This window comes from Balaenoptera acutorostrata, chromosome 3 (genome assembly GCF_949987535.1).
Source record: "Balaenoptera acutorostrata chromosome 3, mBalAcu1.1, whole genome shotgun sequence".
NCBI classification, from domain to species: Eukaryota; Metazoa; Chordata; class Mammalia; order Artiodactyla; family Balaenopteridae; genus Balaenoptera; species Balaenoptera acutorostrata.
In genome coordinates this window covers 34,760,525-34,775,357 of record NC_080066.1, presented here as the reverse complement: position 1 = coordinate 34,775,357, position 14,833 = coordinate 34,760,525, and the positions used below count along the sequence as shown (strand labels likewise).

Sequence of the window (14,833 nt, the reverse complement as noted above, 5' to 3'; positions counted from 1 at the left end):
AGAATAACAAATTGTGGGATGCTCTTGGCCCATGGGTACTGCTGTTTGTGCACAGCTAGTATTGAATAAGAAAAAGCAGAGGGCTTCCAGCATTTCATCAAGTAGGAGCCCTTTCACATTATATAATCCCCCCAAAGAGAACTTCTTTTTAAAAGAAGACAGTGTTTTTCAATACCCAGTTGCACCATTTTATTGTTTTCTGTATTAGCCTTTGAATTTTATCAGTCTATCCACCAATCATCTATAGCAGCCAATAGCAATGAATTAAAATGAATGAATAGATAACTGTTTGAGAGCCTACTCTATACATCAGGCACTCTTCTTGATGCTTTAGTATAAATTAACTCAATGTTGGTCCATTTCATCAAGAACCCTCTGGCCAATATCCCAAAGTCTTGTACTCTGTGTCCTTCCATCTCGAACACACTAAGTCCCCTACATACAAACCTTCAAGTTGCAAACTTTCAAAGATGCGAACATGTGTTCGCCTGTCCAATCACATAAGTGAGTTCATGTGTCTGGCGTACACTGTCACGTGCGTGCATCCTCTACAAGTGGTTGTGCTTTTGTGTACTTTACTGTACAGTACTGTATAGAGTACAGTATTTTTATCTCAAGCCCAGGATGTCCGGAAGCAAGCGTAAAAGCAGTGGTGATGTAGCTGGTACTACTGTACTTTTCAAGGTACTGTACTGTAAGATTAAAACTGTTTTCTTTATTTTCTGTTTTTGTTTGTTTTTTATGTATTATTTGTGGGAAAAGTATGATAAACCTATTCCAGTACAGTACTATATAGGCGATTGTCTTAGTTGGGTACCTAGGCTAACTTTGTTGGACTTAAAGGACAAATTGGACTTACGACCGCGTTCTCGGAACAGAACTCATTTGCTTGTAGGGGACTTACTGTAATAGCAAAACCCCAAGCACAGATGAATCCAATCCCCCACTAAGTTCCATGGCTGCTTGCAGGTTTCTGAGCCCTGCAGGGGACACTCCCACTCCTGAGAAGATTGGTGCCAGGAAACATTCTGGCCAACAACTGTACTGTGTTCCCATTGTTAGCTTGATCATCCATTCTCAATAATGGCTATTTCAAGACTTCACTGTCTTCAAAACTAGATTTACCTCTCTCCTCATCATAAACAGGCAATGTCACCTTCTGCTTCATAGAAACACAGAAGTTTTCAGATAGCAATCCCTCCCAAATTTCCACCATCGAATATACAAATCCATTTGCCATCCATCCATACCTGTCCATACCCCTCGTAGTGAAACGTTTGCCCTCCTATTGAGGTCAACCCACCCATCCGTTCTCGGGATCCCACTCAGCTTCTTTAGACTTAACAACAATAAAAATGATAATTGCTAACATTATCTAGTGCTTATGATGTACTGTTCTAATTGCTTTACCATTTAGTTCTCACAAAATCGACTGTAGGTTCCACCAATATCCTCATTTTACAAAAAAAGATAACTGAGGCACAGAGAGGTTAGGCCACTTCCCCAAGATCACACAGCTAGAACGCAGTGAAAGCAGGAATTCAAACAGGCGGTCTGACTCTGGAGCCTGCATCTTTACCACGGCTCCACACCGCCATTGATTAGCATTTTTCTTTCACCTCATCCTCTCCCTCTGTTCTGGGTTTTATCATCAGCATGTAAACATACTCAAATTGTCTGTCTTTTAAAAACTATGTGTTGAATCCCTATCCTCCTTTTACCTGCCTCTCTTTTATCCCCTTCATATCTTTTTTTTCCCTTTTTATTATGATAAGAACACTTAACATGAGATCTACCATCTTAACAGATTGTTAAGTGTACAGCCCAATGCTGTTATCAACAGGCACAGTGTTGACAATGGACCATTCTTCTGTCCTTCCTATCTTCCAGAACAAACGTTTTACACTCTGTACCTTCTGTTCTCTGGCTCACCTCCTCTTTGAGCCACAGCTCACAGAGTCTGCTTCCTTCCCCGAAAACCACTGAAACTCTTTTTTTTTTTAATCAGTTCTGCATTTTACCAAATTCATGAACCCAAGTCCAGAGGGCATGGTCTGCTTGCTCGAAACCTGCTTCATTTCTAGAGGATTCGTTAACCTGAATATCAATGCTCAGATCTATTGGCTGAAGAATACAGAGGATTCAAGCCTTTAGAGTAGTTCTTTTTTAAATTTTTTTCCTTCTTCTCATCACTAGCCTTTACTTCCAGATGTCATCTTTCAAATCCAAATTGTAAATGTTCTCCTTTCTGCCACCATTCCCCAGCACCGGCGTTCCTTTGCATTCTGCCAATTCAACATCCCAGAACTTGTAGCTCTCAACACCAGCCTCTGTAGGGATTAATATATCCAAACTTCTTTGCATTTTGTTCACCTCATGAGGATTCCCCATAGTTCACCTGGGACTCATGGAGAAGGAAGTGTGTGTGTGTGTGTCTGTGTGTGTGTGTGTGTGTGTGTGTGTGTTGGTCACAGCCAGCACTGGTCCATTAGGTATTTGAAATATTGAAAGACAATCAAAGTTTAAAATCCTTCTGGACTTTTGCTGGTGCTATATGGAGGGGATATAAATCCAGAGTTGCCGATGCCACCACATGGACGGGGCTGCCCGAGAGCAAAGCCAACACAGAAGGTACAGAACACACAGGGGAAGAAAAAGAGAGAAAGGAAGGAGGACAGAGAGAAAGAGTGAGAAGGACGAGCCTAGGTAATGCAATATGAACACCTAGATTCAGCCATGCCTGAAGCCACACTATCTATTCGCTTAGACAAACGAATAAAACTTCTTTTTTGCTTAAAAAAAATCCTGCTGGCACAGTTGTTCTTCTCTTTGATGCCACTGGCATAAGTTACGGAAAACAGTGACATTCAAGGGCCAAGGGGCTTTTTCAAACTGTCTTTTATCCCATCCCAAGCCTAGGAGAGAAGCCAGTCACCCCCAGTCAAGGCCCAAATTCTTCTCCCCTTCAGTTCCTGGCTCTGGTATAAAGGCCTGTTGCCTTCTTTTTTCACCAAGCATTGCTACCGTCTGCATGGATTCTTAGACTGCAAAACCAATTCCCTTTCTCCCCCATGTCCTCTCCTAACCCACAATAGCTGTCCCAGCAAAGGCGAGCTCACTCACTGGGCATTTTCCAGGGCACAAACATTTGGGGTCCTTCGGGACCAGGTACAAGGCTGTGCGCTGCACTCAGCGGTGGAAAAGTTGGCTGCATGTAGGATTTAGGAGAGCAGAGGGATAATATTCCTTGGTGGAAACTGGGCTAATCCCAGGGGACCATTGCAGGAGTGTCTGATGAGGACTGTCAGTTTTTTAAAATAAGCTTTTCCAGAGAGAACCGCAACTTCTGCGGCCTTGGCTGTCGTGTGGGATGACAGAAGCCGCGGGATGGGCAATGCACAGGCGACGAGGGGTTAACCCTTCGGTCCGGAGCAAAGAGGGTTTTCAAAATGAGCCTTGTTATTATGGAAAATGTAAAAAAGAAAGGGAACGATTGCAAAAGGATTGTAGAGGACAAGCCAGGATTGGACTTCTGTGGGAGACTGTGTTTCCTCTAGGCCTGGCATAGAGAGAGAGAAAGAGAGATGAGAGAGAGAGAGAGAGAGACAATAATTGAAAACACAGCACCATGTTCAGCTTAGCTTTGGTAATTGCTCTCAGGACATTGGAACCAGCTCTTGCCCTCTAATGGAACCAAATGTCAGCAGAGCTGGGGGGCAAGCCCGTGCCGTTCCCTGATTCCAGCCATCTTCAAAAGGTCGGAACTAATGAGCTTTCTCTGATTTTACCCTGGGCCTCAGGAGCATTTGCCAAACTCTTGTCAGATGTGCTCTGCCCCCCGTGGGTCCTCCATGAGACTGTCTTGTGGGTCTCTTCCAGAGGCTTCCCAGGGGCACACAGCTGAGGTTTGCAACATGGCTAAGCTAAAAGGACCAGCTGCTTCCCCTTCCCAGCAGAAAAATCCAAAGGATCCACTTCACCCCAGGAACCAGCTCCTTGGGAGGGGCCTTTCCCCCCCAAAACCATGATAGCATTCTCTTTAGTTAGATCTTCCACAGATGCTCGGGCCAGAAGGGGTCTCCCCATCACACGTATGAGGAAATCGTGTGGCCAGAAGGGATACGAACCAACTCACCATCACACTTCCCAATGTATGTTTACACCCACCTTGGCTTAGCTGTCATCTGTATAGAAAATGCAGAGCCAGAAGCATAAAGCTGAAGTGCACAGAAATGGATGGTTCTTCCTTTCAAGGGGCTTGAAAAACTTCCAGACTGGGGGTGGGGGGGCAGGATCGGTTAAGTCCTTCCTTCTCTCCTTCTTTCTTTGCTTCTTTCCTTCCTTCCTTTTCATTTGTTCACTCGGAAAGCACTCGTTGAGAAAAACTGTTATGTGCCTGTTATCTGTTGGGCAAAGCTAACCCACTGGAGGAAAGGTACCTCCATCTGGTTAGAATACACTCACTTCGCCGGAGAACTCTGAGACGGTAAATAACCATATGGAGAAAGGGGAACTAGTTGACAAAATGTGTTTCAAATTTCTGAATTCTCCAACAGTGTTCTATATCAAAGGCAATTTTTAAAGTTTGGTCAGTCTTGCCCAGGGGGTATTTTTTGTCTTCAGCTAAAGAGTGACTCAGAGATAAGAAATGAAAGGAGGAAATTTATGGCTCCTTTTCTTTCTAAAAGAGTATCTTTAATAGGATTCCATGGGACATGCGGCTGGGACTGGTGGTGTGTATGTCTGTATACATTGGTCACAGGACAAGACAAATAGCACAGCACCTCATAGCCTCTTTCCCAACTGGTAAAGTGAGCAGCTGGTGTTGAAGTTAGTTTTATACCCTTGGTCTTTCTTCCTCTGCACTGACCATATCTCACTATTTTTATGCCTGCAGACCTTTGACAGGGCTTAGCACAGAATAGGGGCATTTGCATGTCCAGTGAAGGAAGGAAGGAAGGAAGGAAGGAAGGAAGGAAGGAATGGTGGATGAACATCTCAAAAGTTCCTTTGCCAGGGCTTCCCTGGTGGTGCAGTGGTTAAGAATCCGCCTGCCAATGCAGGGGACACGGGTTCGAGCCCTGGTCCAGGAAGATCCCACATGCCCCGGAGCAACTAAGCCCGTGTGCCACAACTACTGAGCCTGCACTCTAGAGCCCGCGAGCCACAACTACTGAGCCCATGTGCCACAACTACTGAAGCCTGCGTGCCTAGAGCCCGTGCTCTACACGCAACAAGAGAAGCCACCGCAATGAGAAGCCCGTGCGCCACAATGAAGAGTAGCCCCTGCTCACCGCAACTAGAGAAAGCCCGCTCACAGCAACGAAGACCCAATGCAGCCAAAAATAAATAAATAAAATAAATTAAAAAAAAAAAGTTCCTTTGCCTTCAGCTGACTTTTCCCACACCAATGTAAGATGATATGATCCCAGGTGTGATGGTTAATTTTATGTGTCAACTCCACTGGGCTAAGGGTTTTCAGTATTTCTGGCTGTGTCTGTCAGGGTTTTCCAGGAGAGATTAGCATTTGAACCGGTAGACTGAGTGAAGAAGATCTGCCCACACCGAAGTGGGTGGACATCATCCAATCCTTTGAGGGTCTGACTAGAAGAAGAAGGTGCAGGAAGAGCAAAGCCACTCTCTGCTGGAACTGGGACAGCCGTCTTCTCCTGCTCTTGGATATCGGTGGTCCAAGTTCTTGGGCCTTTGGACTTGGACCAGGACTTACACCACTGGCTCCCCTTGTTCTCAGGCCTTTGGGTTTGGACTGGACTACACCACCCACTTTCCTGGGCCCCCAACTTGCAGACAGCAGATCTTTGGACTTCGCAGCCTGCATATGCACATGAGCCAATCCCTCATAATGAATCTCCTTCCTTATATCTATCTGTTATCTATCTATCCATCCATGTATCTATCTACCTCCTATTGGTCTGCTTCTCTGCAGAACTGTGACTAAACACCAGGGAAAACATGCCCTCTAGTACCACAGAAGGAAGGATTCCAGGTAACCGACTGACATCAGAGTGATAAGGAGTCGTAGTGGGTTTCACCTGAGAGTAGATGACAAGTCAGAGCCATTGGAAAGACATTCTGGAATCTGCTCCTCGGGAAAATCCTAAAGGCGTGTGGAAGATCCTAAGAGGAGGCCCTCACAGGGGCCTCTGCACGTTCAGCATCCTGGAAGGTGATCAAATCCATCAACGTGCAGGCACAAGTCAGATCACCAGGATGCCCCCCAAAAACCCAGGCCTCTGAGACAAAGGATGAAGACGGACAGGACTATTCCCCCTCAGCATGCATTCCCTCCAAGATGGAAAAGGCCGAAAATATAATTAACCTCAAAAAACACCTAGACAAATTCAAGAAAGGCACATCCACCCACCACTGTTCTGGAGGGACTGGCTAAGGCGGATTCTTCATTAAATCCCAGTGCTCGGAAGAGGGCTTCACATATAGGAGACACTCAATAAATGTTGTTGCCTACGGATGGCCAATAGGCACATGAAAAGATGCTCAACATCACTAATTATTAGAGAAATGCAAATCAAAACTACAATGAGGTACCACCTCACACTGGTGAGAATGGCCATCATTAAAAAGTCTACAAATAACAAATGCTGAAGAGGGTGTAGAGAAAAGGGAACCCTCCTACACTGTTGGTGGGAATGTAAGTTGGTGCAGCCACTATGGAAAACACTATGGAGGTACGTCAGAAAACTAAAAATAGAATTACCATATGATCCAGCAACCCCACTCCTGGGAATATACCAGGACAAAACTATAATTCAAAAAGATACACGCACCACTATGTTCATAGCAACACTGTTCACAATAGCCAAAACGTGTAAACAACCTAAATGTCCATCAACAGATGAATGGATAAAGAAGATGTGGTACATATATACAATGGAATACTACTCAGCCATAAAAAAGAATGAAATAATGCCATTTGCAGCAACATGGATGCAACTAGAGATTATCATACTAAGTGAAGTAAGTCAGAAAGAGAAAGACAAATACCATATGATATCACTTATATGTGGAATCTAAAATATGACACAAATGGACTTATCTACGAAACAGAAACAGACTCACAGACATAGACAACAGACTTGTGGTTGTCAAGCACAGGATGGGGAGGGAAAGGTATGTACTGGGAATTTGGGGTTGGTAGATGTAAACTATTACATTTAGAATGAATAAACAACAAGGTCCTAATGTATAGCACAGGGAACTATATTCAATACCCTGTGATAAACCATAATGGAAAAGAATATAAAAAAAGAATGTCTGTATGTGTATAACTGAGTCACTTTGCTGTACAGCAGAGATTGGCACAGCATTGGAAATCAACTATACTTCAATGAAAAAAAACAGCATATGTTATCTACCTATAAATAAAATGTTTGCAAAAAAAGGTAAAAAAAAAAAATGTTGTTGCCATGAAATAAGCAGTCAGCTGCCCAGAGCTACCCCAAGGATGCTTATAATTGGGAGGAGTGACAAGCAGGTACACAAATGTCCTGGCCAAGGGCTTAGACTCTGGAGGTGGCCTTAGTTTGTATGCCAGGTCTGCCCCTTACCTGTGCAACTTCAAGCCAAGTGTTGAACTCTCTTATGACTTGCTGATCCCCCATAAATTGGCAATGACAACGCTACCCACTGTGGGAACGAAAGCAGGTAGTTCTAAAAAGGACTCAGCTGAGTGCCTGACACATAGATGGACTAAAAAAGAAAAAGAAAAAAGTAAAATAGTAGGAACAATCTAAATGTACATCAATGAGAGATTTTATTAAATATATTATGGAACATTCACACAGTGGAACATTATGTGACCGATATCAAGAATAAAATATATGGCTATGGAAAGAGGTCCACAGTATATTGTAAGAAACACCATAAAGTAGATGTATCAACTAGTTTGGGTTATAAAAGTGTACTTGTATGAATAAAAACCCAACTGTTAATAATTTTTTCTAGAAGGTGAAGTAAGATGTTGGGAGATGGAATTTACAAGGAGCTTTTCCTTTCTACTTAATAATTTCCTATTCCTGATTTCTTTGGATGACAATCATGTATCACAATTATAACCAGAAAAATAAAGGTTTCTGTTCTGAAGAATAAAATTGAAATTTATGGCTAATTTTTGTTAACTAGTAGTTCTGATTAACTTTATAATAATTTTCTCAGATTTGAAAATATTTGGTTGAAATTTTTATTGAGACTGCCTCATATTTACAGGTGAATTTGGGGAGAAAGTCTTCCCATCCAGGACCATTTTTTTAATTGTTGTTTTGTTTTTATATTTGTTCAGCTTTTCTTTTCAGACCTTCAATCCACTTTTATATTCTTCTTCATACACACTTTAAATATCTCTAATAACATTTATTCGTCAGCACTTTTGTTTTTATTTTGAATGGACCATTTGTATTTTTTCTAATTGGTTATTGCTTATACATAAGTTATGGCTTTCGCACATTTATTTCATAACCAGCAACCTTACAGATCTCTCTTATCTAGAAACTATTCAATAGTTTCTCTTGCATTTCCAATCATGTGATCTCTGAATATTAATAAGCTCGCTTCATTTTAAAATATTTATACCACTTATTTCATTTTATTTTCTAAGTCTACTGACTAAAGTTTTCAGAATTTTAGTAAATAATGGCTACAATAGAGGAGTTCCATGTCTTTTTCTAGATATTAATGGAAATTCTCTAGTTAAGTAGAATATTGATGGCTATATTGAGATAAAATTATTTTTTATTATATTAAGGAAATATTCTACTAGTTTTAATTTGGGAAGTATTTTCTCCAAGAACGGTGTTGCTTATTAAATGCTTTTTCAGCTCCTTGGCCATGTTGTGTATCGTTCTTTTGAGTTCTCAGTGTGAAGAAACATATTACTGGCATTCTTAAGACTGAGCCCCCAGTATTTTGATCCTATTGGATCTCAGTGTGCAATTCTTTACATAGAGAACTGAATTTAGTTTGCTAACATTTTGTTTAGGATCTTTGTATCTACGCTCACAAAAAGAAATGGTCTATCATCCCACTTTGGGCTGTCTTAGGTTATTATAAAAGGAATTGGGGGAATTCCCTGGAGGTCCAGTGGTTAGGACTCTGCGTTTTCACTGCCGAGGGCCCGGGTCTGAAATAGTTTACTAATTTAAAATATATCCAGTAAAAGTTTGAAATAGTTTTCCATAAAATCTTTTGGTCCTGGCATCACTTTTGAAACTTTCCATTGTTTCCTTGGTTATTGGTCTATTCAATTTTTCAAAAATCTTTTCCTTTGTCAATTTTGATCACTTACCTTGTTCATAAAATGACCCTTTCATCAAGATTTTCAAATTTATTAGTATAGAGCTGTCCATTACATATTCACAATTTAATTTTTTTTCTCTGAAACTATTATATACATATGCTCTGTCTCTCATGGCCAGTGTTGTACATTTCAGTTGGTCCTCCGGTCCTCCGTCCTCTCTGCTTTGATTTACCTGATTGAAGAGAGCTATTCTATTGGTCCTCTCAAAGGACTCATTCTTAGAATTAGTAAAAACATCTACTCTTTTCAGTTTGCTTTCCAACGTATTTATTTCGGCTTAAGTTTTATTCCTTTTTCCTTCCTGTTTTTCTGATATTTGTTTTATTCTTTTCGCCATCTTCTAGAGTTTAATATTTAGTTCCCCCAAATCCATTCTTTCTATTTTAGAAATAACAGCATATCATGCAGTGATTACCTGGTCTGGCATAGAGCCCAACTAGGTCTTAGTTTAAATCCCAGTCCAATAAGGGTCCGACCTTGAAAATCTACTTAACTTTTCTGTGACTCAAGTTTTGTTATCTGCAAAATGGGGATGATTGTAGGAGCAGCCTCACAGCAACTTTGTGATAGATAATAAATTGAAATACTGGATGTAAATCCCTTAGCACAGTTTGTTGGCTAGTTATGATAGCCACCATTGTCATAATCACCATTATTATAAAAAGCTAGAAATTTTCCTCTGAATATCCCTTTGGCCACAACCCATGAATTTTGAAACATGATGCTCTAATTGTTGTTATTTTAGAAATGGTCTCTAATTGCAGCTTTGATTTCCAATTTAAACTCAGTTTTTTAGAAGACTGCTGTTGCTATTGTTAATTTCTTGTGGTTAAATTTCCAAGATTTAGCCTTGTTGTTCTTGTAATTTTTTTACTAGAAGATTCCAATTTAATTGCATCATGGCCACAGGATGTGCCCTGGACACTTTTTATTTGTTGGAATTTATTGAGGTTTATTTTGTAAGCCAGTATGTGATGTAACTAAATGTTTTAAATGTTCAGTGCACATTTGAAAAGAATGATTCTCCTCTGTTTGGAGTTTCAAATATGTATATACTCAAATGTGATATTAAAATATGTGTATATATTCAATCTTAAAAGTCATCAACTATTTATATTTTTGTCTAATTAATCTGAAAAAGCTTAGAGTTGTGTGCATTGAAATCTGGTACCATATTTGTAATATATTTCAAAAATTTTTTATTTTACATATTTCAATGCCTTTCTTAGGTGCATAAAGTTCTCTGATTTTCATATCTCCATTGTGTGTTTTTATCATTTTATAAAAAGTACTTCTTGATCTATTTAACAGTCGCCTCAGTTTTTATTTTGTCTGACAGAATTAACATTGCTACCCCACTTTCTTTTAATCTGCATTTGCATGGTTTTTGCCCATCACTTTATTTTTAACTTCACGTGATTTAGTTTTAAACGTGTCTCTTACAAGTGGGATATAATAGGAGTGGGAGGGAGAGTTTGTTTCTTTGGGTTTTTTAATTTCCCTTTTTTAAGCTGAATCTGGGAGACTTCTTATTTTAATATATAACCTTATATCTTATACTATATTTTGTATATTTTATACACATTTGATATACAACCTTATATCATATCTTAATTGAGACGTCTTCCTTCTGATATGCTTTGTTTTGCTCTCTTTATGTAGCTTCTTACTGCCTCCTTTTCTTGCTTTCCAGGCAAGCCATTCACTCCTTCTTGTCCTTAATGAATTAGAGGTTTCACGTTCTATTTTCATATTATGGATGGCTCCATAAAGAATTTCTGAAAGTGATGTTTGAGCGTAGATGTTTCCTCTTCATCCATTCCAAGAAAGACACTGTACTTGATGCTTCTCCCTGCAGGTGCTGAGAATTCTCTCACTTCCTCCTGATTCCAACCTCTCAGTTCAGAGCAAACAGTTGTTTGCGGGACATTATATATTATCTCTTTCAAAATTATTTTTATCATTTACTTCAAAATCCTGTTGAGAACCGCCAACGATTGAGATTTAACTTAGAGTGAGCCTCTTTTTGTGGCCGAAATGTCTGCTCTTCCATCAGCAGGGTCCGCCCCGCCCACCCTCTTCAGCTCTCGCTCTGCTCCTTTCCTGAACTCCGTCCACTGCACAACTAAGCTCTTTCGCCTCCTGAGCAGCCCTGGCTTTCTCTAACCCACCGGCCAAGGCGCAGGCACTTCCCAATGCCTCACCCGCTCTCTATAACCCTAGGTGACACTAAATTTTCATCACTCTTCAGATCCCATTTTTAGATAACACTTCTTTGAATTAAAACCACACCCTTATCCAGACCTAGGGCTGTCCCAGGTGCCCTTCTGTGTGCAAAGTGGCAATATCATAAATTGGTGATAAATTTGTATACATCACTTAATTACAATCTAGAAAAGAAAAAAGATCAAAACAAAAAAAGCAAATTTAAAACAAACAAACTGAAAATATGACCTACTTGCTAAAAGACCTGGATTGAGAAAGATGCTCAAGACATACCCCTGGATAAACAACAAAGATCCCTTCCTGGGGAAGGAACTGCAGGGGCATTAAACTGATATCCAATGATCTCTAAGTCGAACCGAGAGGAGATTCAAAGAAAAACAAAATAACAGCTACACATCATCATAGAGTCTTGGCCTAAAAGAACTGTTGGACTTTGTGGTCCAACTGCTGCCATTGTGTGTGTGCACACACACATGTGTGTGTGTGTGCGTGTGTGTGTACGATTGTTTGGGGTTTGGGTTTTGGTAAGAGATTATGTATCATCTCTTTCAGTATTACTTTCTATTTCTCTCAACACACAACATGCACACACACACACACTTTTACTGTTTGCTTTTCACAAAGAGCTCAGTGCAGGGGAATTGTGTGCCCAGACATTGCTTAGTCAAGGCCATGGGTCTCCTCCCTCTGTCAGCAGCTGCCGCAGGTGCTCGGACCACTGCAGTGTGGCTGGAATTGACTCTGAACACCCTTGGAGGATGAGAAGAAGCAAGGAGAAGAGGGAAAGTACATGAGCCCAGAGTGCCTCCCACTTTTTCCAATTCTTTCCCTTGCTTAAACCCCTCTAATCGATTTAAGGGCAGGTGAGGATAGGAAAAGGGCAAGGTCACCTCATAGCTGACTTAGGTCTGGAATCCCTGCCTTGGATGACGGGGACAAGACCATCTTGTTGAAAGAGAAGATCAGGAATACTTGGGGCTGAAAATGCTCTCCTAACACATCTCTGCCGTTCCAAATCCCACCCAATGTTCTTTCTACAGTACTGTTCTTGAAACTTTGTAAATCTTGACTTACAGTAAGAATTTACATTTTACATCATAGTATGTACCACATACACACATAAGATGTCTATGTATATAAATAGTTATAAATATATAAATAAATACAAATAGTCAAAACAAAAGGTTTATGAAACAACACACTTACTATGGTATAATAAGGTGAAAACATGGCAAAGATAATATAAAAATGATTTTTCTTAAATTGGTGCAGCCATTATGGAGAACAGTATGGAGGTTCCTCAAAAACCTAAAAATAGAGTTGGCATATGATCCAGCAATCCCACTCCTGGGCATATACCCAGACAAAAGTATAATTCGAAAAGATACATGCACCCCAATATTCATAGCAGCACTATTTACTATAGCCAAGACATGGAAACAACCTAAATGTCCATCGACAGACGAATGGATAAAGAAGGTGTGGTACATATATACAATGGTATATTACTCAGCCATAAAAAAGAATGAAATAGTGCCATTTGCAGTGACATGAATGGGCTGAAGATTATCATACTAAGCAAAGTAGGTCAGAAGGAAAAAGATAAATATGATATCACTTATATGTGGAATCTAAAATACAACACAAACGAACATATCTATGAAACAGAAACAGACTCACAGACATAGAGAACAGACTTGTGGTTGCCAAGGAGGAGGGAGCGGGGGAGGGATGGATTGGGAGTTTGGGATTAGCAGATGTAAACTATTATATATAGGATGGGTAAACAACAAGGTCCTACTATATAGCACAGGGAACTACATCCTGTGATAAACCATAATGGAAAAGAATATGAAAAAGAATAATAACTGAGTCACACTGCTGTACAGCAGAAATTAACACAACATTGTAAATCAACTAATCTTCAATAAAAATTATTTTAAAATGATTTTGCTAAGAACCTGATGCATTTTGATAAACTCTATTCTTTTTCTGTTTAAAAAAAAAAAAAAAAAAAGCTGGTCTCAACCCACTAAACTGATTTTCAGTCCACTAATGGGTCATGTTTGAAAACCACTAGTCTAAAGTTTTCTCTGATTTCCCACAGTACTTTCATTTGAGGGTATTTGCTTTGGTTCCTCATTTAGGTCCCTTCTGAGCCTCTGAATCTTTTCACGTGTACGTTGATTTGGGTGCATTTGCTCGTCCTTACAGAGACCTGTGCTTCTCCAGATTTGAGAGGTGGGATCGACCCTGAAATTTTCTGCTCAAATCTTTCATATGCAGATGGAAGACTGAGGAAGGGCTCAGGTTGACTGGAGCTTTCCCTTGCCAGATGAGAGCTGCTGTGAGCAGCAGGGAAGAAGCCCTAGTGCCAGCCATCCCAGGAGTGAGGAGAGCTTCTGGATCATTTGGAGAGCACGTTTGCGGGAGGTGGTGGGGGGCACCTCCCGTCGACCAGGTAGGGCAGCCCTGTCCTAGCTGCTGGAGCTGTCTGCCTGAGAAACATTTCTGACCCAGATGTGCATGCCAAGTCTCAGCCAGAAGCAAGACCAGTGGAGATCCCCACTCTGGGTGGTCCCCAGCATCTGGGGCACTGCACAGAGGCACTGCCAGACTTATGAGCTGCTCCCACGCAAGGCGCACGCTCTCTTCCAGCAGCTCCAAGTGTGCAAGCATAGCAGCTCTCAATGGGCTCTGCCCTTCCACCCAGGCATCCTGCTCCTCCACAAGCCTTCCTCAGCACCCTGCTCTGCCTTCTTTCATGCAGACCCCCTTAATCCTTCTGCCATAACTTGCCTAGCTTACAGGACCAACATAGATTTGTCCTTATATAAACTGGGATCCAGGAGAAGAACTTGAAGTAAATTCCTAATTTCAGGCTGCCTTCCTAGCCAAAGTCCAAGCTCTTAGTTTGTTTATTTTGCCTTGGGGGGTATTTTTCTCCCTGCATGTAACAGTATGTTGCTATTCACACTGATTTGTGTCTTAGTATCAAAAACATCTTATATATTAAAATGGGTTGCCAGCCCAAATGGACAACGCAAATATAAGGTGCTATTGTCAGAGTTAGCGTTGTTGTTATGTTGATATTGTTCATTCATTTTTGCAACAACTGTATTCTGAGATTCGTCGTGTGCCAGGCAAGGATGATGTAAAGGAGGAAGACATGGTCCTTTATGGCCAGTGAGAGACGACAGATGTGTACATGGATAATATTCCTAGTGTGGGAAGTTGCATAATAATGGTCTGAATCAAGTGCCACCATCTGAAGTG

At 40.9% G+C, this 14,833-nt stretch overlaps 1 protein-coding gene across 6 annotated transcripts in view; it reads right to left on the bottom strand.

Moving 5' to 3' along the window:
* IL16 (interleukin 16) overlaps window positions 1-14,833 on the bottom strand; it is a 112,215-nt gene that overhangs the window by 79,731 nt on the left and 17,651 nt on the right. Inside the window, exon 1 of one of the 6 annotated variants that reach the window (XM_057543913.1) lies at window positions 4,168-4,448. The exons of the other annotated variants lie outside the window; for them this stretch is intronic. The gene's annotated coding sequence lies outside the window, so the exon portion shown is untranslated. Of the gene's footprint in view, window positions 1-4,167; window positions 4,449-14,833 lie in introns of those variants that run through there. 6 annotated transcript variants of the gene reach the window in all.